Below are 24,707 nucleotides of genomic sequence, written 5' to 3' on the forward strand. Positions count from 1 at the left end.
ACATTTGTGTGTCAACAACACTACATAGTAGTCAATTACATTTTTTTGTAAGGTTTTTTTTTTTTTTACTCATTATAATAACTGACAGCCACTATGGCAATGACACTGTACAATAGTCAATAAAAATATATTTTTTTTAATTTAAACTCTTTATTATAACTGAGACAGCCAACAAGGCTGCATTAACCAAACTGTGCACTGAACTGTAGGTAATAACATATTTTTAATTTATTTTTAATATATAAAATAAACATGTATATAAATTGTACAAAACAGCATTATCACCAAATGTTATCAATCCCAATAGGTAGGCTGCTGTAAGTTGTATGGTGGATCAGACACCAGATTGAACAGGCCAATGCACACATGGCACAAGTGCAGATTGTGGCCCCAGCTTCCATCAATCTGTACTTGTGCCATGTGTGTAGTAACCTTGTCCAATTAGTATCATCACCACCGTATACCATACAGCCAGCACCTATTGGGAGTGATAACATTTGGTGATAGTACAGGCAACATTAAGAAGAAGACCAAAAACCTATCACCAAATTTTATCAATCCCAATAGGTAGGCTGCTGTCACGTCTGAGACTGGAATATGAGACGTGGTGGGCCTAGGTTGTGGGAGGAAGCGGAGACGAGGGGCCTGGATATATGTTCTCCTCATCCACAGGTCTTGAGTGTTGGCGAGGCCTGGGCAAAGGTGCGGAATCTAACCCACAGGATGGTGTTCGCCAGTGACCCCTCCAAGCGGGATTTGGGCTTCGCTGCACCCCGTGAGCAGGTCGCGGTCCTTTGACCAGGTACCCAAGCCCCAAGGGAATAGAGACACAACACCCGTGGCCCAGAGAGGTTATGCCTGAGTAGGCACAAAACAATAACCGAACAGTACAGTAACAACCCCTTGACACGTAGATCAATATCAAGAAGGAATTCAAGTGGAGAAGGACTCACGGTTACTTGAGAAATCACCAGAGATGGAAGGCACACAAGTAGAGATGGCGTATACTGCTGCACGGGTATTCTCTCTGGATTAGTCGAGGAGCGTGCACATCAGAGGCTTTGATCCAGGCCCTTTCCTCAGGGCCGTAGCCCTTCCAATCAATGAGATATTGAAGGGTGTTAAATCTGTGCCTAGAATCTAGAATCCTCTCCACCTCAAATTCAGTGCCTTGTAACGTCTTAACTTGAGGTAACTTAGGAGAACAACTCTGAAAACGGTTGAGCACCAGAGGTCGTAACAGAGAAATGTGAAAAGTATTTGAAATCTTCACTTGAGGGGGAAGTTCCAATTTACAAGTTACCGGACTGAGTACCTTGAGGACACGATATGGCCCAATAAAACGTGGGGCGAGTTTCATAGATGGTACTCTTAACCGAATATTCTTGGAGGACAACCAAGCCATGTCCCCAACTCTCAACAGTGGAACAGCCAAACGTCTCCTGTCCGCAAATTTCTTGTAATTTTTTGAAGATTGTTTTAATGATTTATGAATTTTACTCCACAAGACTGAAAAAGATTGGATATCTTGGTTTACTGCTGGAACATCCATAGATGGGAGCTTTTGGAAATCTGGAACTCGAGGGTGTCTACCAAAAACCATAAAAAAAGTAGTGGATTTAGAGGAAGAGTGGTACTTATAATTGTGAGAAAACTCTGCCCACGGTAGGAGGTCCACCCAATCATCCTGGGAGGATGACACAAAGAGCCTAATGAAGGTCTCCAGCTCTTGATTGACCATTTCCATTTGACCATTCGACTGTGGGTGGTAGGCCGAGGAAAACTTCAGTTTGATTCCACATGTATTACATAGAGCTCTCCAGAACTTGGCTATAAATTGAACACCCCGATCAGAGACTATTTCCTTTGGAAGACCATGCAATCTGAAGATATCTTGAATAAAAATTTTTGCTAATTGAGGGGCTGAAGGAAGACCAACCAGTGGAATAAAGTGTGCCATTTTAGAAAAGTGATCCATGACCACCCATACCATGTTATGCCCCTTGCACTGAGGTATTTCAGAAATAAAATCCATTGAGATGTGGGTCCATGGAGCAGCTGAAATTGATAAAGGCTGTAGAGGACCAACCATCTTCCTACGCGGAGTCTTATGTTGGGTGCATTTAATACAAGACAGAACAAATTCTCTGACATCCTCCTTCATGGTAGGCCACCAGTAGGATCGAAGTAAGAACTGATAGGTCTTGGTGATTCCGGTGTGACCTGCGAACAAGGATGCATGAGCCCAAACCAATTGTTTTTTGTGTAAATTGGGGGGTACAAAATTTTTCCAGGTGGTAGAGATACTACTTGAGTAGGAGCAAACACAATTGGGTCCAAAATGGAGCGAACTTGAGAGCACTCCTCCTCCTCCAACTTGGTCATAAAAGAACGTGATAATGCATCAGCTTTTTTGTTCAACACACCTGGACGAAACTGAAGCTTTAAATTAAACCTAGAAAAAAAAAGTAACCATCGTGCCTGCCTGGCGTTCAACCGATGTGCAGTTTGAAGATAGATCAGATTCTTATGGTCTGTAATAATCGTGACAGGAAATTTAGCCTCTTCAAGAAGATACCGCCATTCCTCCAAGGCTAAACGCATAGCGAAAAGTTCTTGGTCACTTATAATATAATTCCTTTCTGCAGGAGAAAATTTACGGGAGAAGAATCCACAGGGATGGGTCTTCCCGTCTTCAGCAATCTGAGATAATACCGCCCCTACTCCAACAGAGGATGCGTCCACCTCTACAATGAATGGTTTGTCTATTTGAGGCTGGCAGAGGATTGGGGCTCTAGAAAAGGCAGTTTTTAGTTTTTGAAAGGCTTGTACTGCTGGAACAGGCCATTTAGAAGAATTGGCTCCTTTTCTTGTGAGGGAGGTAATGGGTGCCACCAGCGTAGAAAAGTGTGGGATAAATCTCCTATAATAGTTTGCGAATCCTAAGAACCACTGAGTGCCTTTTTAAAGAAGTAGGCAGGGGCCACTCAGAAATTGCTTTCAGTTTGTCAGGATCCATCTGAAGACTCTTCCTGGAGATTATATGACCCAAAAAAGGTACTGAAGTTTGATCAAAAGTACATTTGAACAGTTTTCCAAAGAGGTGATGAACACGAAGGCGGGACAATACCTCCCGTACATGAAGAAGATGGCTCTGTAAATCTCTGGAAAAAATTAAGATGTCATCGAGATAAATCACAACAAATTTATGAAGAATATCCCGGAAGACCTCGTTGACATAACCTTGAAATATAGCTGGTGCATTGCAAAGACCGAAGGACATTACAAGGTACTCGAAGTGCCCGTCTCTGATATTGAACGCGGTCTTCCACTCGTCCCCAGCCTTAATTCAAATCAAATTATACGCGCCACGTAGATCCAGCTTGGTGAAGACCTGAGCCCCTTGGACTTTGTCAAAAAGTTCTGAAATTAGAGGTAAGGGGTACCGATTTTTTATGGTGATTTGGTTTAATCCTCGGTAATCTATGCAAGGACGGAGTCCTTCATCCTTTTTCCCTACAAAAAAGAAATCTGCCCCTGCAGGAGAAGAAGATGGCCGAATAAACCCTTTAGTGAGGATTTCCTTAATGTATTCTTCCATGGCAGCGGTCTCTGGAACGGACAAGGGGTAAACACGACCACGTGGAGAACTTTTCCCAGGAAGTAAATCGATAGTGCAATCCCATGGTCGATGCGGAGGAAGTTCATCTGCGGCTTGTTCACAGAATACGTCAGCAAACTCTTGATAAGCCTCAGGCAACCCAGGCTGAGGGGGGTGTCTTGGAGACTCAGGACGGAGGAACTTCTCCGCCGAATTGGAAACTGTTGCTTGGTTGCATACTGGAATGACCTTGGTCAAACAATTTTGAAAACAATGTGAGCCCCAGGATAGGATTTGCATTGCATCCCAATCGAAGACAGGATTGTGCTTTTTCAACCAGGGCAATCCTAATACTAGCTCATAGGAGGATTCAGGTAATACAAAAAATTCCAGCATTTCCTGGTGTAAGCATCCAACTCGGACAGCCACAGGATAAGAGAGCGAAGAAATGGGGAGCCCCACCAGAGTTTTACCATCTAGACCGGAAAGTAACAACTTATTAGGTAGGGGGACGACTGGAACACCTAAAGTGTGAATCAACTTTTCTGAGATAAAATTACCAGCGGCTCCCGAATCAATTAAGGCTTGGACCCTTCTTGTCCTGGACTTATGGGAAAGCGACACTACTAGAAGACTATCTGATAATTGTGATGGCTTGAGAATAACCCCCAACTGAATGCTCCCTATGTCAGTCAGGGTCTCGCATTTCCCGCAAGTAGAGGACAATTCTTCAGAATGTGGTTAGGTGCAGCGCAATAAGTACACAATTTATTCTGGAAGCGTCTATTCCGTTCTGCCGGGGTGAGTTTGGTCCTATTGACCTGCATCGGTTCCTCTTCACTAGCTGAGGTGGGCATAGGCGGATTTGCAGCAGAAGAACGAGCTGGTAAACGTTCACCTCTTCCCCTACTAGCCCACCTCTCCCGGTGACGAAGGTTAATTTTGATGCAGAGGGAGATAACGTCCGCGAAGGATTCAGGCAAATCTCTGGAGGCAAGTTCATCCTTCATCCTCTCAGAGAGTCCATGAAGGAAGGACACCTTAAGAGCTTCCTCATTCCATTTTAATTCCAATGCCAGGGTCTGAAACTGGACTACATACTGTCCAACGGATCGCGTACCCTGACGCACACGGAGAAGATCAGAAGATGCTGATGCAGAACGGCCTGGCTCAACAAAAATTCTCTTAAATGCTAAGACAAATTCCTCGTAAGTAGATACGATGGGGTCGGCCCGTTCCCATAGAGGGGAGACCCAGTCTAAAGCTGCTCCTGTTAACAGTGATATCACATATGCCACTTTCGCCCGAGACGTGGGAAAATTCTGGGGAAGGCATTCAAATTGGATCTCACATTGATTGATGAATCCTCGGCACCGCCTGGGATCACCGTCAAACCTCTCCGGAGTTGTTAACTGGAGTCGGGGTTTGGGAATAGGAGCCACCAGAGGAGGAGCTGATGGAGAAGGTGCGGGAGCTGCAGCCGGAGGAGCTGGAAGAATAGAAGCCAACGTGGTTTGAATAGAAACCAGTTGCCTCGAGAGCTCCTGTAAATACTGAGTCACTTGTTGTTGGGCCGCCTCTTGGTTGTCCATCCGAGAGGTCAACTCTTGTAGTGACCCAGTACCTTGGGATCCTGCAGCCTCCATTGGGTGTGAACAAACTGTCACGTCTGAGACTGGAATATGAGACGTGGTGGGCCTAGGTTGTGGGAGGAAGCAGAGACGAGGGGCCTGGATATATGTTCTCCTCATCCACAGGTCTTGAGTGTTGGCGAGACCTAGGCAAATGTGCGGAATCTAACCCACAGGATGGTGTTCGCCAGTGCCCCCTCCAAGCGGGATTTGGCCAGGTACCCAAGCCCCGAGGGAATAGAGACACAACACCCGTGGCCCAGAGAGGTTATGCCTGAATAGGCACAAAACAATAACCTAACAGTACAGTAACAACCTGCACCGGAGCTTTTTGAATTGTCCACTTTTTTCCTCTCCTTTATGTAGACGGTATGCAGGTTCTAGATTTTGTGGCGTACTGTTTTAAGGTCAGCATCCGCAATTAACTTTTTGGTGTAGTCCAACAACACCCCCAAAGCTGCCAATTTCTGAGACTTGTTGTGGTATTGTCTACTGGATATCTGCCATAGACATTCCTTTGACTGTAGGATCTCAAGGAATCCAGTCACAAACTCACATTCACTATCCATAGAAATTGCTAGGAAGAAAAAATGATTTTGTTTATTTCAACAGTTTTCAAGTTTTTAATGTTTTTATTTGTATTTTTTAATATGTTTTTTTAATAGAATTGTAATATGTTTTTTTTCAGGATTTTAATGTATTTTTATTGTATTGTAATATGTATTTTTTACAGGAATGTAATGTGTTTTAATAGTATTGTAATATGTTTTTTTTTCAGGATTTTAACGTATTTTTATTGTATTGTAATATTTTTTTTTTAAGAATGTAATGTGTTTTTAAAAGTATTGTAATTTTTTTGTTGTTGTTGTAATTTATTTGTTTCTGTTGTTGATATACATTTGTTTATGGTGGTATATTCAAAGATCATAAACAAATGTATCACAAGAACAAAAACAAATTTAATATATGTATTGATGTTGTTGTAATGTTTTCTTTTTTGTTGTTGAAATAAATTTGTTTATGACATTTTAATATATTTTGAGTGTTTTATGATGTTGAAGGTATTTATTAGGTGGCCCGTGACATTGGTGGCCAGTGAGTGGGTGGATGGCACACATTGGTGGGTGGCACACATTGGTGGGCAGTGGGAGGATAATGCATGAACCAGCCACCGCCCGCCTCATAGGCAGTGGTTGGGTCATGCATTTATAAGTGGGTGGCACACATTGGTGGATAGGTGGGTGGCAAACACTGGTGGGCAGTGGGAGATTAATGCATGACCAAGCCACCACCCACCTCATTCCAGCAGGCAGTGGCTGGGTCATGCATTTATAAGTGGGTGGCACACATTGATGGGTAGGTGGGTGGCACACATTAGTGGGCAGTGGGGTTGCATTAAATACAGTACCAATACTCACCAAAGTGCTGCAATCCAGACTTTAGTGTGCAGGCTCCCAATCGTGCTTCCTTCCCCTTCTATTCACGATGCTGCACAAGATGGTGGATGGGCGTGTACAGGGCCCTGTCTGTCAAATTCTGCAATGTACGATGAATCGTGAGATACATCGTGAGTAAAAAACTACTCACGATAGGCACCTAATCATGTCCCAGATTGGCAAATCTGCCCTACAGCATGGCAGATTTGAAGATGCGATGTACGACTAGCAGGGACGCGCATCGTCATCGTGATCGTGAGTGGAAACTCACGATTTGGTAATATTTTGCATGATTTGTTATCACGATTCATCGAAATCGTCCAAATCGGGTAAAATATCGCTATATCTGTGGGCAGCTTGAGACTTTCTCTAGACTGTCAGTCACTATTAGCTCCCCCCAGCCTGGGAGTTACCTCAGCAAAGGACTGGCCTCTCTGCCTGTTCACCACCCTCCCACCACCTCTGGGCGGGCTCTGTGACACAGACCTCTCAGCATCAATCCCAGACTGTGTTGTTACCAAGCGCACACTGGCTACACCACATCTCACCAGTGGCTACTGAACTCGCTCCTCTCAAGCTGTGGCACCAATGAGTAGATGGTGTGCTCTCATGAGGGATCTGGAGTCTGCCTCAAGGGCGCTGGCACCCACCTTTTATACTCTTCTCTGCCTAGTCACGTGACCAACTGCCTCGTCTAGAAAATTGTGCAGCGCGAGCCCTTAACACTCCAGACATGTTCATATCCACAAGCCAAGAACTGCCATGTACAATAAACGTTTTCCTTTTAGTCACAATCAACTTTATTAACCCTTAAACACACTTTTTTAAAACAATTATAAACTATACTATAATGAACTTTACATAAGGCATATTATTATTACAAACTTCTTATATGTAAAATGTACAGCCTAGTATAAATATTTAGATATAAATCATATCTTACTAGACATAACCACTACTGGTGTTACACATTTATTAATTTCTATGTCTGTGTGCTCTCTCCTGCAACATTACATGGCAGATTTATTAATTATTTTGCTCTTGGATACAATAACAGCGAAGCTCTACATGCACTCCATTATCGGAGTGTCATTTATATGTTCTTGTGCTTGCGTGGATTTCAACCAGATGCTTTAGTTTGTGTGTATTTGTGTCCTGCAATTTAGAATGTAAGCTCCAGTGGGGCAGAGACTGATTTGAATGAATGTTTACATGTTCTCTGTACAATGCTGCGTAATGATTGGTGCTATGTAAAAAATTATAATAAATAAATAACACTCATTAAAACGGCATACCTCCCAAAATTGTCTCAGAGGTAATCATGTCACCTCAGAATCGCTATTCTTGAATTGCCATTCACCACCTGCTCCTGGTACACGTGGCACATTCTCTCCATGGTACGAGGGACATACCTCCTATTCCCAACTTCCTGCAATTTGGGACAAATGTGCTGAATGTTGTAAACAACAAATGACCACATCAGCAGGATAAAGATTTTTGGCCCAGCATGGCAGCAGTTAGCCCGCTGGTGACTTTCTCCTTAAGTAAAAACAATCTGAGTTCCTTCTAGCTCTTCTTCGTGCTACGTAAAAAACAGATGCTTCTTTCAATTACTAGCTAACATATGATCATTTTGAGTTCACTTATCACTGTCTCAATGCAATCATTATTACAAATAGCAGATACTCAGTGTGCCTTTTTCCCACATCATTGACAATAACATGAAAACAGACGTCTTTCCTCTGCTCCATGTTCTGTACTAGTTCAGTCGCTACATCTTTCATCATTTAGCCTTTGCAAAGATTGAATAGCATTACAGTAACGATGCACTCTAATGATACTAACGGCAATCAATGTATTTAACCTTTTGAACTAATTGAGACAGATACTACAGTATTCCCTCTGCCATAGGGCCTGTCTTCAAGACTCTATGGGGTCGTTGTAAAAATGTAACTGGAATGTAGCGGCTTCAGATTTGGTATTGTCTACGAGGCCAATATACTGTATTCTCAGCATACATTTTAGTGTAGCACAACTGAAAGCTTAAATTGTATTTTTCACAGGGTGCTTCCTTGGAAAGATTTAGGAACTGATTCTGAGTTGGACATGTCTGCACAGAGCAAATGGCAAATTTTTGTATACAGTGCATGCGCAGATGCAATTTTAAGCATCTTTGCATATATCCGTACTAAACTGCGTTGTCCAGATTGGTCTTTCCGTGAATTTTGGTGTTTCGGGGCAGCAACTGGGAGGTGACAATCCGAGTGCACTGAACCTCCCTGACTTGTGGGAGTGTCATGGCAATGTGGTGGGCATGTATCAAATGTTCTGTACGTATAAGATAGGGAAGCCTGTTTCTGATGGATCTCTTAGCATGGGGCTGGTGGAAGTGCAGAAACTAATGATGGTGGTTGTGTAGGAATCAGTATGTAATCCTGGCGGCTGTATAGCCGCCGGTTCAAATACCGATAGTGGAAGACCGACGGATCAAAATCCCGACTGGGACTGGTAAGCACCCTAACCCTCTCCTTTCCCTACCCTAACCCTCCCTTAGTGGTGCCTAACCCTAACCTCTCCCCTTAGTGCCTAACCCTAACCTCTCCCATTGGTGCCTAACCCTAACACCCTCTTCCCGCACCCTAAACCTAACCCGCCTGGGGGATGCCTAACCGTAACCTCTCCCTAGTGGTGCCTAACCCTAACCCCCCTTTTCCCTAGCCTAACCCTCCAAGAGGTGGTGGCTAACCCTAAGTTCCCCCTATAGCTACAACCTAAGTCACCCGGCCTACCTTTGTTCGGTATGCCAGGCATTGGAATTTCTTCGTGGGGCTAACAATAGGCATTGGGATTTTGACGCCTATTTTTAGTCTCATGTCAGGGTTTCAGGTAAACCGACTACATCCCGGTTGCACTAGTTGGTGTGAAATTACTGGGCGGCACAGTTTCCCGCTTCCAGACACACAGTTCCTCGCAGTAACCCCATGAAATCTTGCAGTAGCATAAGGCAGGCTTCGTCGGCAGCCGCATCTACACAACTTTGCGTGCGACTCAGAATCAGGACCTTAGAATGGAAAGAAAGGATGGTTTAAGTTGAGGTATAATAAGGCACTGTGACACAGTGAAAACTTTTGCATACATGATATTACAAAAGTATATTTATTGTATATTTAAAGTGATAAGAAACCTTTATAAAAAAAAATTATATATTTGTACCATTGTTATACATGGTTTTAAAAGTTATTACATACTATGGAGAGAATTCAATTAGCCGCGGTAAAATACAGCGGCTAATAAATTCCACAGCGGTTATTCAATTGTCCCCGATGGCCGACACTATCACAGACTTTTTTTTACCTGCCCGGGGCAGGCGAAACAAAATCCCTGATAATTGACGTTACTTTGCATTCGCAAGAACACATGGATCCGGGAACTTATCACGGTTCCTATGTGTTTTCGCACGGAAACGGGAAATTTTTCATGTGATAAAAATGGGGGGCAATTGAATTACCTGGAAAAAAAAACTGAGGTAAATTCTCGTTTTTACCGCCTGAAAAATTATTGTGTGCAATTGAATTCCTCCTATGCCTTCTAACTTGAATTTCACTTATGTTTCTACATAAAATAAAAAACAAAAACAAAACACAAATTTTAATACTTTGGAGCCTACAAAACAAACTAGGGGCCAATGCAGATTTGAACGTACACATGTTTATGAGGATTATCTTCCGAGTTTTCACTGAGTACACATTTTTGTCACATTTCTTTCCACTTGCAACTGAAGGTGTAGGTGTGTGTGACATGGCAAAGTTCAGATCAGGAGTGACAGATGAATTGTACGCTATGCACTGTTTATCAGAACCAACAATTCATATATTGGTGATTCACTTAAAAGCTGTGTGTAACTCAGCAATACATCATTTTTATGGTGCACGCAAACCGGGAGCATCTGTGTCCAAGTTGCGTTCAACTCTGCATTAGCCCTTGATGGGCAAAACAACATGACTTTGTGTCACACACGTGTGACTAAATGGTCTGCCCAGTCCAGCCATAGAAGATATTCCATCTGTATGGATTTCACTAGGGTTATAATGGACACATGCTAGGAACATAACATAACTTTGGGCGGGATGTACTAAGCATTGCATCCGCAGTGTGATACATCCCCCCTGTCTTGGGGTACATACCTAGGTTCATTACCGCGTTATGTACCAAGAATTGCCCCGGACAGAGTGACTTCTGGGTTTAACACCCAGAAGTCACTCTGGTGTCATTCTGCGCATGCGCAGAAGGCTGCGGGGGGTGATGAAAGGGATCCAGTCTGATCCCTCCCTTCCTGAAGCGTCCCAATAAGAAGCCCATAGGCTTCTATTGGGTAACGCCACCTTCTATTGGGTAACGCCTTCAGGTGGCGTTACCTTTCGGGACGAAGCATCAGAATGCATCGCACTCCAGTGCTTAGTAGATTTGGGGAATGCAGCAAACCCCCGAAAACTGCATTTTCTGAAGTTTTACCAATTTTTCGTCCTTAGTACATCCCGGCATTAAGGTGCGTATCCACTAGCAAATAAGGGAACGACAGTAAGATTACAACATTGTAATTGTACAGTCATTCCTCTTCCTCTGCAGTGCCTACACTGAACGATATGTCGTTCAGGGTAGGCACCCTCCCTCATCCCTGAACATCGTCAATCTGTCGTTATTGGCAGATTGACCAGCATTGAAAAAAATATATAAATTCTGCGCACACAACGACGAAATGCCACTCGGTATGGTCCCCACCACACTTGCACAATCAACAACACCAAAATACACACCAAGCACAAATTCTAAAGGGTACTTCAAAGAATCTGTGATCTTCGTAAATGTGTACACTAATATGATCACAAGTCCACATAAGCAAGACCCTCCTTATAATGCTGTTTTTCCTTAGCAATTTCCTCAAAAAGAACAGAAACAAACAGTCCGTGAGATAGATGTGGGTCGGTGAAATAACAATATAATATCTTCACTTACATCTAAGATTCTGTTGTCCGTCCCTTCTCTGTATCCAATCTGGATAATAGAATAATGCTCCAACTCAGATTTTTCCAATTAACCGCAATTCCTCATAAATATTAAAAGAAACAATCCATAGTGTAATTCTTAAAAGATTTATTAATACACATAAACAGACAAATGGCCACATACCAAATGGGGCCTTCAGACCAAGGCAGGGGAAAAAACCATGCAATCAGTGTCCCTATAATCCAGACAAGGAACACTGTAGAATAATCTCTCACCCTCTCTGTCTGGGTTCCCAAGGCAGCCACGATGTTCACCAGTCACACTAACGCGTTTCGGCTATCAGCCTTCCTCAAAGTGTAACTGGTGAATGGTGCTCCTGGATTTAAATAGCCCATAAATTAACCCTGCCTACTCCAATAATTGGGAGGCTGATGTGCAGTTGTACAAATCCTAATAATAACAGATGACTCTTATATTCAATATATCATGCTTCTACATACTTCACTCACAATATGCATTTTTGGCACATATATAAACTCATAAGACGTGTGGAGTAATGAAAACCTTAATTATCCTAAACCAGAAAAGAGACTGACACTAGTGATCGTACACGCTGATAGGCTAACCTTTCTGTCAGTCATTCCTAAAATGGGCGCATCTGTGTGGTGTATCGCCGGAAATGACGAGGACTCGCACTTCCTCCGGCGCTAAAGCCAACGCTGGCATCCTCGTGGTGGAGCGCCGGAAGTGACGTCTCATTCTACACATGTCTAACTTCCGGCGCTGCATGTACACGTAAAAGATGCTGCCCATAATGACAGCTCCCAGAGATAGGCCCGGAAATAAGGGTCCGTACGGAAAATACCTCCCCGGTCATTCCTGAATAAAACTAATCTCCGGAAGTAATCTCCATCATCAATATGTAAACAATGTCTAAAGTGCATACAGTGCTAAATCTTACAATAAATAAAAAAAGTACATGATAACTTAGTACATAGGTAATATATAATACTAAGAGGAACAGACATGGGAAAAAGGGGTAAAATGATTAAAAGAAATTCAATTTATATAAAACTTATATAAAATTTCATAAAAACCATTTAATTTCAAAATCATTATTAAGACCGCTCGGCTCAAGGGTTTTAAAATCATAAATGCATTTCAATTCTGCTTGAGCCAATGCTTTTTCACTACCCTTTATACGCCAATTGCCATATATTTTTTTAATCCCTATCATGGATTTAATATTAGACACTAAGCAGTTGTGTTTATCCTTAAAATGATATGACAATGAGTGTTTGTCAAATCCCTTCTTAATGTTACGTAGATGTTCTGACCACCTATCTCTCAATCTTCCTGAAGTTTTCCCTATATACTGGAGCCCACAGCAACATTCTATTAGATATATACAGTTGGTACTGTTGCATGTCATGAAGTCCTTTATTTTAGAAATTACACTCTCAATTTTACTGGGTTGCTTACTATGAGAGGTGCAAACAATACAGGATCCACATCTATAAAAACCAACAGTTTTAATGCATCCCATCTTTTTTTCTTCTAATGCACTTTTGACCAGATGGTTTTTAAGGTTCGGGGCTTTTCTATAAATAAATCGCAGTAGTGGGGGAATGACATCTTTAAGGGCATAGTCTTGATTTAGGATATACCAATGTTTTTTAAAAATGTTCTCTACCTTCCTATATTCCTGATTGAAGGTAGTAATAAAACATAAATCAAAACGATTTTTCAACCCTGTGGTCTCTTTGTCCTTATATTCTAATAAACTTTCTTGTGGGATTTCTTTCATTTCACCTATTATATTGTCTATTGTATTTTCATTGTATCCTTTAGTGATGAATTTGTCTTTTAATTCTTCTGCTTGCTTTTTAAAAATCTCATTATTAGTGCAATTACGGCGAATCTGTTGGATTTGGCCCTTAGGAATATTTTTTACCCAACACGGATGGTGATGACTATGCATATTTATATAAGAATTACTATCCGTGAGTTTAGTATAATTTTTACTGCATAAAATATTACCTTCTTTGTATATGACCAAGTCTAAAAAATTAATTTCTTTATTATTAATATCATATGTTAAAGTAATGTTAAAATTATTCCTATTCAAATTTTCACAAAAAGTATTCAATTCTGTCTCTTCACCAGTCCACACAAAGAAAATATCATCGATGTACCTGATCCATAAGGCAATGTGATTTAAAAAAGGATTATTATTCCATATGACTTAGTCCCTCCACCAGCCCATGAATAAATGAGTTTAGGCTGGTGCAAAACGGGTGCCCATTGCTGTCCCTCTTTTTTGTATATAAAACTGCCCTTTAAACCAAAAAAAATTATTGGTTAAAATTAATAAAATACTCTCTTTAATAAAATTCAGTAAATCTTGATTAAAATTGTCTATGTACTAAGTTATCATGTACTTTTTTATTTATTGTAAGATTTAGCACTGTATGCACTTTAGACATTGTTTACATATTGATGATGGAGATTACCTCTGGAGATTAGTTTTATTCAGGAATGACCGGGGAGGTATTTTCCATACGGACCCTTATTTCCGAGCCTATCTCTGGGAGCTGTCATTATGGGCAGCATCTTTTACGTGTACATGCAGCGCCGGAAGTTAGACATGTGTAGACTGAGATGTCACTTCCAGCGCTCCACCACAAGGACACCGGTGTTGGCTTTAGCGCCGGAGGAAGTGCGAGTCCTCGTCACTTCTGGGAATACACCACACAAACGCACCCATCTTAAGGAATGACTGACAGAAAGGTTAGCCTATCAGCGTATACGATCATGAGTGTCAGTATCTTTTCCGGTTTAGGATAATTAAGGTTTTCATTACTCCACACGTTTTATGCGTTTATATATGTGCCGAAAATGCATATTGTGAGTGAAGTATGTAGAAGCATGATATATTGAATATATGAGTCATCTGTTATTATTAGGATTTGTACAACTGCACATCAGCCTCCCAATTATTGGAGTAGGGCAGGGTTAATTTATGGGCTATTTAAAGCCAGGAGCACCATTCACCAGTTACACTTTGAGGAAGGCTGATAGCCGAAATGCGTTAGTGTGACTGGTGAACATCGTGGCTGCCTTGGGAACCCAGACAGAGAGGGTGAGAGATTATTCTACAGTGTTCTTTATCCGGATTATAGGGACACTGATTGCATGTTTTTTTCCCCTGCCTTGGTCTGAAGGCCCCATTTGGTATGTGGCCATTTGTCTGTTTGTGTGTATTAATAAATCTTTTAAGAATTACACTATGGATTGTTTCTTTTAATATTTATGAGGAATTGCGGTTAATTGGAAAAATCTGAGTTGGAGCATTATTCTATTATCCAGATTGGATACAGAGAAAGGATGGACAACAGAATCTTAGATGTAAGTGAAGATATTATATTGTTATTTCACCGACCCACATCTATCTCACGGACTGTTTGTTTCTGTTCTTTTTGAGGAATTCGCTAAAGAAAAACAGCATTATAAGGAGGATCTTGCTTATGTGGACTTGTGATCATATTATTGTACACATTTACAAAGATTGACCAGCATGTCCAGGCAATGATTGATGTCAGAAACGACCAGCGGGAGCGCGCATCACTGGTCGTTTCCGACAATTTCATGCCCAAATTCAGCACGATTAATGAAAGATTGAATGATATCGTTATCGTTCAATCGCTCATTTTAATCGGCAAGTGGATACCCGCCTTTAGTCATTATTTTTGTATGTTCGAAATTTATAGCCAATTGTGACAAGATCACTGGAATAGTGATGGAAGGCATGTATATTTGCCCTAGGTTTGTGTTTTAAAACCCCAGGAGTATTGTGTTGGTTCTGCTGAGAGCTTTTTTGGGCTTTTGGTAAGAACCGGATTAGGGTTCTGGGGTTGGATGTGAGAAGACAGGGCAGGTTCTCCATCCATTTAGGTCCAGTTCGGGTCTTTGGGCTGTTAAACTGGCCACACATCTAAAGATTATCTGACCAACCAGCCAACTAGTTGATTGGTTGGAATGAAAATCTGGTAACGTATGAGAGTAAATGATGATCAGCAGAAAACAGATGAAAATGGTCGCTCAGACAAGTTTGTTAAATGTTTGATCTAAACAATTTGTTCAAACAACAGTTTTTGTCCATTTTCCGGCATTTGGGAGCAAATTGCAGATTGTCATTTGCTTTCATACCTTACCAAATTTTCATTCCAACCAATCAACTAGTTGGCTGGTTGGACAGATAATCTTTAGATGTGTGGCCAGCTTTAAGGTGCCCATCCACTAGACTATTAAGTTGAACGATTAAACGATAACGTTCGTTCAATCGTTTGCAAAAGTGTCTAATATGACCAGCGATGCGCGTGCCCGCTGGTCGTTTAGATATCTATCATCTTGCAAACATGGTGGACAACCTGACGATATCGTCAGGTTCAGCATGTTTCCAGATGTTTGATGTGCCTGCACTGAACGACTGCTCGTTCAGTGCAGGCTCATCACAGACTGACAAACGACTGCACGAGTACAATGTCGCAATCGTGCAGTCGTTTTCAGATCTATAAGTGGATAGTTCTGTCAGCTGTAGGTGTGTGTTAAAAGGCTGTCAGTCTGAACATTTCTCTCTCACACTACCTGGGAAAAAGGAGAGACTATGAAGTCTTTGGCCATATTCAATTAGGTGCGAAAAGTCAGTTTCTGCGGAAAAGTATAATTTCGCCATGCGATAAGTTTCCTCCGTATTCAATTCCGGAGACTTTTTCCAGTGTAGAAACAATGCAATGGAACCGGCTAAAAACTTTCGTCTATGAATAGGTGTCGAAAAAAGTGCAAAATTGAGGTTTTGAGGTGCACACTTTGGAAAACCCCCCTGCACCCTTGGGACAGTCGCCCAAAGATAAACTGCGTTAAAAAAAAGTTTATAAAATACTTCAGATCACCCCAAAAAAGTGCTTTCATTTTGGGGGCAAAAAAGTCCAAAGTTGGGGAACAAACTTAAAAACTAGCAAAATAGACTCCAGAGTGGGCACCAAGTATGGATTTTTTCAATTTTTTAAAAGTACACTTTAACAACTTTAAAATATGCTAGCACCCATTTTCGTGTGCCCCAAATTTGCTGATACTACTTATTTTCACAAAATAAACCTGCTAAATGCTATTCTTCAGCACTTATGCAAAGATGTTAAATAGCTGCTTTTGAGAGCATTTAAGTACCCCAAATACCTTCAGTGGGGCTATTCGGGGGTATCTAGAGTGATCCCCAATGTCAGTGCATCTTTTGGGGGGTGTCAGGCTGATTTCCCCAAATCTGACAGTACTTATCGCATGTTAGAGTTTCACCGGGTCCCGTTTTCGACGATTTCTAATTGAATACGGTGAAAAGCAGGCACGCGCACAATACTTTTTCACATTGAAAATCAGCGATGACGGCAAAAAGTCCGGCATGCAAAAAGTACGGAAATTTTCGCCTGGAGGTGTCCAGGAATAAAGATTCATCTATTGATATTTTTGACCACAAAAATGTCCTTATTTTTAATATTAACCAACTGCACAATAAAATTCAAAGTTTCTGCATTAGATGTTACAATTTTTATGACATTTTTTCTTCTGGGATTTATAAGATAATTTTTTTTTAATCTTTTGAAGATGGTGTATTTAGAATGCAAAACAAATGTGTAACCAAAATGAGAACACAAGACGCAATGGGAAATGTACTAGTCTGTAGGGGCGTATTAAGAGAGGAGGGGGCCCATGTGTATTCCCCATCCGGAGCCCCCTCCTCTCTCCCCTGCGGCCGGCAGCGTACTGACGTAGCAGTAGACTCTGGGCACTAGTCTGTGTCCAGAGTCTACTGTGCATGTACAGGTCACCGTCAATTTCCTGGCAATTTTTCTACTGTGCATGCGCAAAACACTGGAAAAATGGCCGCTGCGGCCATTTTCCAGGAGTTTTGTGTAGCGCTGTTACAGCCAACGCAACACTTCGGAGAGATAAGTATAAAACATATGGATGCAGGGTGTGCACCCATTATAGATACGCCACTGCTGGCAAGTCTTTCCACATGTTGCCATCTATGTCAGATGCAATAAAAGAAGGACACATATGGGCCCTCATTCAGAGTCGATCGCAGTGCTGCCTCCAGGTCGCAAGCTAAGCTGTGGGTTACCACCCACAGCTTAGCTTGCGATCGGGGTGATAGTCGCGATGGTCATCACCATCGCGACCATCGGGGCTTACGACCAGACCCTAAGGTTGGGTCTGGGCACTCGTAAGCCCCAGGGAACTTCCTGCTCTGTATGAGCAGGAAGTTCCCCACTGACATCATCAATGATGTCAGTGGGGCCGCCCCCAAACGGCAAGTGTTCCGACTGGAATGCCTCAGTTTGGCCAGGCACGCCCCAACATCGACAGCTTTCCCCGTCTGCTACGAGACCCCTAGCGACGGAGCGCCCATCGCTAGCCGGGTCTCGCTCATGCGCAAGACGGAGCCGGCTCCGTCGTGCGCATGCTCTGTGGGGACAATCGACCCGGTGGCGAGCGCATCGACGCTTGCGACCGGGTCTGAATGAGACCCATGGTCCCAAATATAATACTGTAGCTTCCTATTTGCAGGCTTCGATGCTCACATCAAAGGACAAGACTGCAGCTTAGGCAACCAACTGAACATACATTTGAGGGTACAGAATTACAAAACACAGAATATGTGTGCAATCTTGATGTTGTCCTGGATGGTAGCTTGACACTTAAACATCAAGTATCAGTCACAATCAAATCCTCATTCTTTAATCTGAGGAACATAGCCAGAACCAAGCACCTGATTCCCTTAGAAGATCTGCCTAAAGTCATACATGCATTTGTATCATTACGCTTAAGGTCCACATACACGGTGCGATATTACAGCACATCCGACAAATTGATACGATATCGCTGCTATATCGTACCATGTGTGGCCATGATATCGGCCAGTGCGCGCTTCCGTGGGGTCGTACGTCGCACCTCCAACTATTACTGCATGTTCACTTGAACTGGGGATGCGATGTATGATCCCATGCAGCGCCAAGCAGGTGGGGTGCCAGCATATCTGGTGGTCGGCCACCCGATCACTCCGTGTGTGGGGACCGCCCGATGTTTCGGTTGTCGGATCGCAAGTCGCTTGGCAAGGTGCATATTGCACCGTGTATGGGGGCCTTTAGATTACTGCAATATCCTCTACCTGTGTGTCCCTGCAAAAGAATTGCATCACTTGCCGCTGGTACTAAATGCAGCTGCCAAGCTGTTAGCTAATCAGCCTAGTTCCGGATAACACCCATTCTCTACTCCTTTCACTGGCTGCCTGTACAGCTGGATACACACGAGGCGGAACCATCTATCTATCTATCAATCTATCTATCTATCTATCTATCCATATTCACTTACCAATCGTTCGGTTGATGTGTCTGCGCTGATATCACAACTGGGCGGGCATTTAAATTGCCGACTGAATTGAGATGTCAGCCACCGACTGGTCCCTGCAGCAAGTGTGCGGGCGGTCAGCAGGTTGCCCGTACACACAGCCAGACGGCGTGCCAATATAGGTGACTACAAACATACTTTAAGAGGGAAGTCCAGGAGCAGAGCATTTTGTACCTGATGGAAGCGGTCATGTTGGAGGGTATGCAACTGGTTAGGAGGCACCTGATTGACCAGCATGGGTGAAGGGGGTAGAGAGCATGGGGAGGAGGCATGGAGACAGCAGTCATGTCTTTGCTGCTTTTCTCCCCTCAGGAAGCTCTCTACGCCATCCTGAGATGGCAAATGTTTTTTAAGAAGCGAAATGGAAAGCAGAGCATTTCATGCTTCTATGAATTGCTCTCCCCATAGTGCTGAATGGGTAAGCGATATCTACACTGACGAGTGGCACCACTGGAGAAATTTCTCCACGGAAACGCCTTCTGTGAAAAAGAGCTAGCAGTGAAAAGTCCTGTTATCCCTGATAAAGGGCTTTTCACTGCTCTATGAATAGACAAATATGCATAGTAGCAATAATGTGATAGCAAAAGCTATCACATTACTATGTACTCTTCGCCAGGGCGGGCGCTTATCAGAGCTAAAGTCACAATAAACGAGTTTTAATAAATTGGGCCGGTAAATTACTTCTGATTGCTGGGCTGTGATATTTAACAGGTGAAATATGCAGTTATTGATAAATCAGCCCCATAATACTTTATGATCCATGTATGACTTAATATTTTCCTGTGTGCTGTTTGAATGTGAAGAAGCATAATTTAAGAAAATAGTGTTAGTTGCCTGTAGTTACAGAGTCCTTTCCTACAGATGTAAGCAAACTGTCACACTTTTATTTTCATCACTGAGGTTTAATCCAATTTAAAAATTATCTTTTTGCATTAGCAGCTAAAGGGACCTGCAGAGTTTAATCTTAAATGTAAAAATGACCAGAATACAAGGGAAATCCCAGGAATAATTGCTTAGCACACACGTTAACCCTGTCCCTTTACACAGACCACTTAGCTGGGATTGACAGACAGCATTATCCAGTTAGTATTCCCACGTCAGGCTTTGAAGTAACTGTTTTGTGGTCTGTACAGAATTAAACTTGGAAGTGACAGACTTATTTAACTCCCCCCCCTCAGTCCCTGATATTGGCCTTCGGTTACACCCTGGCAATGAAAGGGTTTACTAGTGCAGAATAAATTCCTTTAAAGGGATATGGGGGAGGTGTTTTTTTCTTTCTTTTTCCCTGGGACGCCTGTTTGTGATTAGTATGGACAGAGCATTGTGCAAAAATCCTAGTAAACAGGCAAAAAAAAAAAAAGCCCCCCCTAATGCTTTAACACACCATAATGATCATATGGGCTCTGATTAATAGCAGAGGCTCTGACACGGCTACAAGTACTGCATATCCTTCCAATTAGCTGCGCTTTCCCAGTCGCCATGCCAGATTTGGGGGGGGGAGGGTTTGATGGGGGGTACATTTTATTCACATGAAGAGGGAAGAGGAAAAAAGTAAAAGGCAGGCAGAGTGACAGAGGAACACGCCACAGTTTGGAGAGAGCAGCACCCCTCCTCCCACCTCTCCTTCCTTGCTCCCCCTGCATGCACTGTACAATTGTACATTTCATAGAAGCGCTGCCTGTTATATGATAAGGCTGTTATCTGTGCGCTGCATGTATGACAGCTCCGACAAAACACCGCTTCTTCACTGCAGACCAAATCCAGCCTAAACTAGACACACGTCCAGGCTGAGCGGACCGGCGTGCAAAGTAAGTCTGTCAGTCTGTCTGTGTCTGCGCTCATAATAGCAGCTGATAGCTGAGATCCGGTGTAACTAATAATATGTACTACTGCTATCACTGCTGTAGATGTTGGTGGTAATAGTGTGACCAGCACACTGGGGCGATGCAGCATTACCCACTTTTTCCCCAGGTCATAACCAGCTACAAATAGCAGCAGAAAACAAGTTATGAAAGTTTCTAAATATTTATTTTATTTAATTGCTTAACTTTCTTCGTTTGGTTGTTTTCCTGCTTATGGTTGTGTCAACTTTAAGTATTTTACAAGTAGCATGCATTTATCATTTGTTTGTTATGTAATTATTCAGCTGTCCTCATGTAGATCCTTCCCAACTATAATATTAAGCTCTCCTAAAAAAGTGGTTCTTACAAAGGGGTCTCTAAGTGTGTCCTGAGACCTGACAGTACTCTGACTGTTAATGGGTCATCCTATGGGCTGTGATAGGCAGTCGTGTCACTGTGTGCTGTGAAGGCATGGATCTTTATGTATGGGCTGTAAATTCATATTTGTAGACATAAAATGAGCTTTGAGATGCTGTAATGTAAGTTTCTTATTTGTGGATCTCATACTTTTGTTATGTTGCAGTCAGTGCCACCCACCAGCACATGACGGGTATATAATACTGTATTACCAGCATTTTAAAATACATTTCAGGGACACTTTGCTGCTGAGCCGGTGCATCTTAGCACATTGGTATCAGTTTTCGGTGGCTCTTGGGGCAGTACAACCCCAATTGTGTAAGGTGTTGTTGTGTTTTTTTTATACTGTTTGCATATAATATACTTTTTAATAGTCATTTCATAAGCCATGGGAATAACAATTACATTTAACTTGAAGAATAAGAGGAATTATAATTTGCCTTTGCTCAATGCTGAAGAATAGGAACATTTCCATGGATAAGGCTGGAAATTACTGTCAGTTGGCCACTATGCTGCATATATTGGGCTACCAGTACCTAAACACATGGCATCGTTAGCAGTCTAATGAAAACATAGTGGGCCCGATAGTGTGTACGATTGTAATCGTACACAGTGGTGATGACTGATGTAGAGGAGCAATCTTTTTGGTTTGCGCATGCATTTGAGTTGTACTGCGCATGTGTTCCTATTTTGTATGTACTAAGTCACTGCATAGATTTGGACGCTTACATAGGAGGCCATGCTCAGATATATAAACTGCTCCTGCCATAGGGCTGGTGCCAATATTGATGGTGCGTCTAAGATGCACCAAGCCAGTATGTCAGAGACCTCGGATGGTGACAGTGGGCATCTCAGCCTTTCTCATTTGGATGTACTCAGGAGAGGGCTTTGTAGCAGCATTAGCATAAAGATGCAGATGTGACTGGTGCAAAAGACGCGTCTACTTCCGATTAAGACTCAGCACCAGTGTGTGATCGTTTGGGACATCAGCTGTATATCTGGTGCCAAGTGATTCATTGGCATGAGATTCTTTTTATTTTTCTAAAAAGACAAACATATATCAAGGTTTAGCAAACAGCATGTGCGCAGAAGCCAAGTTACGCATTTTTGCATATCTCCGGCCGATCATGACTTGGAACGATCTTGGCCAGATTTCTCTTTGCTTGGAATGGGAGTTTCTGGGCGTCAGTTGTGTGGTAACGCTGTAGCCGCACGAAGGAGATCTGTCTCGCCACATGTTTACTCACATTTTGCAGGACCCCTTATAAAATGGCAACTCCTTCCCCCATTTGGATGATGGAAAACTTTTGAAGTAAGTTTGGTGACTGATAAGTATAGTGTCACAGTTTAAGTTGTGCCATAAAGGCACATCTAATGCTGGGTACACACTAGACCAGTGGTTCTCAAACTCGGTCCCACACAGTTCACATTTTCCAGGTCACCCAGCAGGTGCACAGGTGTATTCATTACTCACTGACACATTTTAGACGGTTCACAGGTGGAGCTAATTATTTAACTTGTGATTCTATGAGGAGACCTGGAAAACATGCACTGTTTGCGGTCCTGAAGACAGAGTTTGAGAACCTGTGCACTAGACGATCCCGCGGGTCTGAGCAACATATTTGGTACATCGCCTAGTGTGTACCCATGATATGCGCGCTCCTGCTGGTCGCTTGCAACATTGCCCGTCAGCCCTGGAGCATGCAGAATGACATGTCCCTCCCCCCCCTTCGAACCTGACATTAGCAAGTGTGTGCACTTGCCACATGCTAGGTCCCGTTGCCGGCGATGTTGTGCTGGGTACACATTGTCCCCTTACATTGTCAGCTTAATTTGGGCATAATGGGGTAGATGATGACTTAACGTGCCGCTATAACGCTTCCTGCTTTGCCTTTTTACCGAGGCGAAGCAGGAAGCACTACTGATGAGATGTAAGAACATCTCATCGGCCGGAGAGGGGGAGCGTTAACTCCCCCCTCTGGCTCTACCCACTAGAGACCACAGCGCCGGCCGGCTCCACTGAGCATGCGCGGGATCTCACAAGTATCGCGAGGTCCCCGCGTGCAGTCTGTAGCCGGCAGCAGGGACAGCGCCGTCCCTGCTGTGGAGATAGGGCAGCGCCAGGCTGTAGCTGTCGATAACGACAGCTACAGCGGGCCGAACAGTCAGGCGATCTGACCGTTCATACATGGCCCAGGCTATCGGCGCTGCTATCTTGTATATAGCAGCGCCCATAATGACAGGGACGCATAGCGCCTCTGTCGTTTACCGCCCAGACCCCCGATCATACTTCGGGGAGAAGCGGTATCCGCGCACATAATGTGCGCTGATCCCGCTTCTGAGCTTTTACATCTCCCCCATTATAAGAAGTTAATGCAGGAAAATTAGTACTGCACAAGCTTTCAGTGAGTATAATGTCCCTTCACTGAGGCCTTGACCTATATTAACAATACCTATGTGCTTCTTAAAGTTTCAGCAAGGCCAAGAGATCACTTTTATTAACCCTACTTAGCCCCATATAGGAATAAATAGAGAGTATGAGCCGCCTGAGGTGTTCAATGTTGGTGTAAGATCCCTCTAACTTTGCTTCCAGATACAAGTCACTGTGGATGACGGTAACCAGTAATAGCAGGCTGGATTTTGTGCTGCTAAGGACTACCTGTAAACATAAGGAAAAGCCAGACCGGCTTTTTCCACATATGTAGCAGAGTCTGGATTTATGGCCAATGTCTTGGAGGCAAACATCGGGGAGTTTGCAAACCTGTGTTTTAATTTGGGAAATAAGATCATTTTGTCCACATTCGTTCTGCTGGGTGAGGATAGTGGAAGTTGGTCCCTATTAGTTATGTTCCCTTTTAATAGTCTAAACCAGTGATTCCCAAACTGTGCACCGTGGCACACTGGGTGCCTCTGCACACTTGTAGGGGTGCCTCAGATTGGTGGTCCAGCACCAAATCAATCTTTACTAAATTTTTTCTGGATTTCGCAAATTCAAACTTTTGGATTAATGGTGCAGTGAAAACAATACTGATACTCTAGGGCGCCTTGGTTTAAAAAAGTTTGGGAACCACTGATCTAAACAATTTGCATTAGGTTGTGTCTAACATTTTGTTGGGGCTAAGCTTGCTGTGACCTTTAAAAGATTTAAATTTACATTCCTACTTTAGCTGGCAGGGGTACGTTGATACTATAAGTGCTCCTATGTCTATTTGGAAAATAAGACTCATCCTAGTTGATCTTAAGGTCTGAAAATTCCAGTTTAGGTCAGTAGTAATTAACATTTTTTTAAGAGAGTCCTGTAGGTCAGCAAGTT

The 24,707-nt window shown here is 42.9% G+C and overlaps 1 protein-coding gene across 1 annotated transcript in view; it reads left to right on the forward strand.

Annotated features, from left to right (window-relative positions):
* Nucleotides 1-20,476: 20,476 nt before the first annotated feature.
* RIPOR3 (RIPOR family member 3) overlaps nt 20,477-24,707 on the forward strand; it is a 225,174-nt gene continuing 220,943 nt past the window's right edge. The window contains exon 1 of the mRNA XM_088472128.1: nt 20,477-20,944. The gene's annotated coding sequence lies outside the window, so the exon portion shown is untranslated. The remainder of the gene's footprint in view (nt 20,945-24,707) is intronic.

Source organism: Taudactylus pleione, unplaced genomic scaffold (genome assembly GCF_031769625.1).
Source record: "Taudactylus pleione unplaced genomic scaffold, aTauple2 ptg000121l, whole genome shotgun sequence".
Classification (NCBI taxonomy): Eukaryota; Metazoa; Chordata; class Amphibia; order Anura; family Myobatrachidae; genus Taudactylus; species Taudactylus pleione.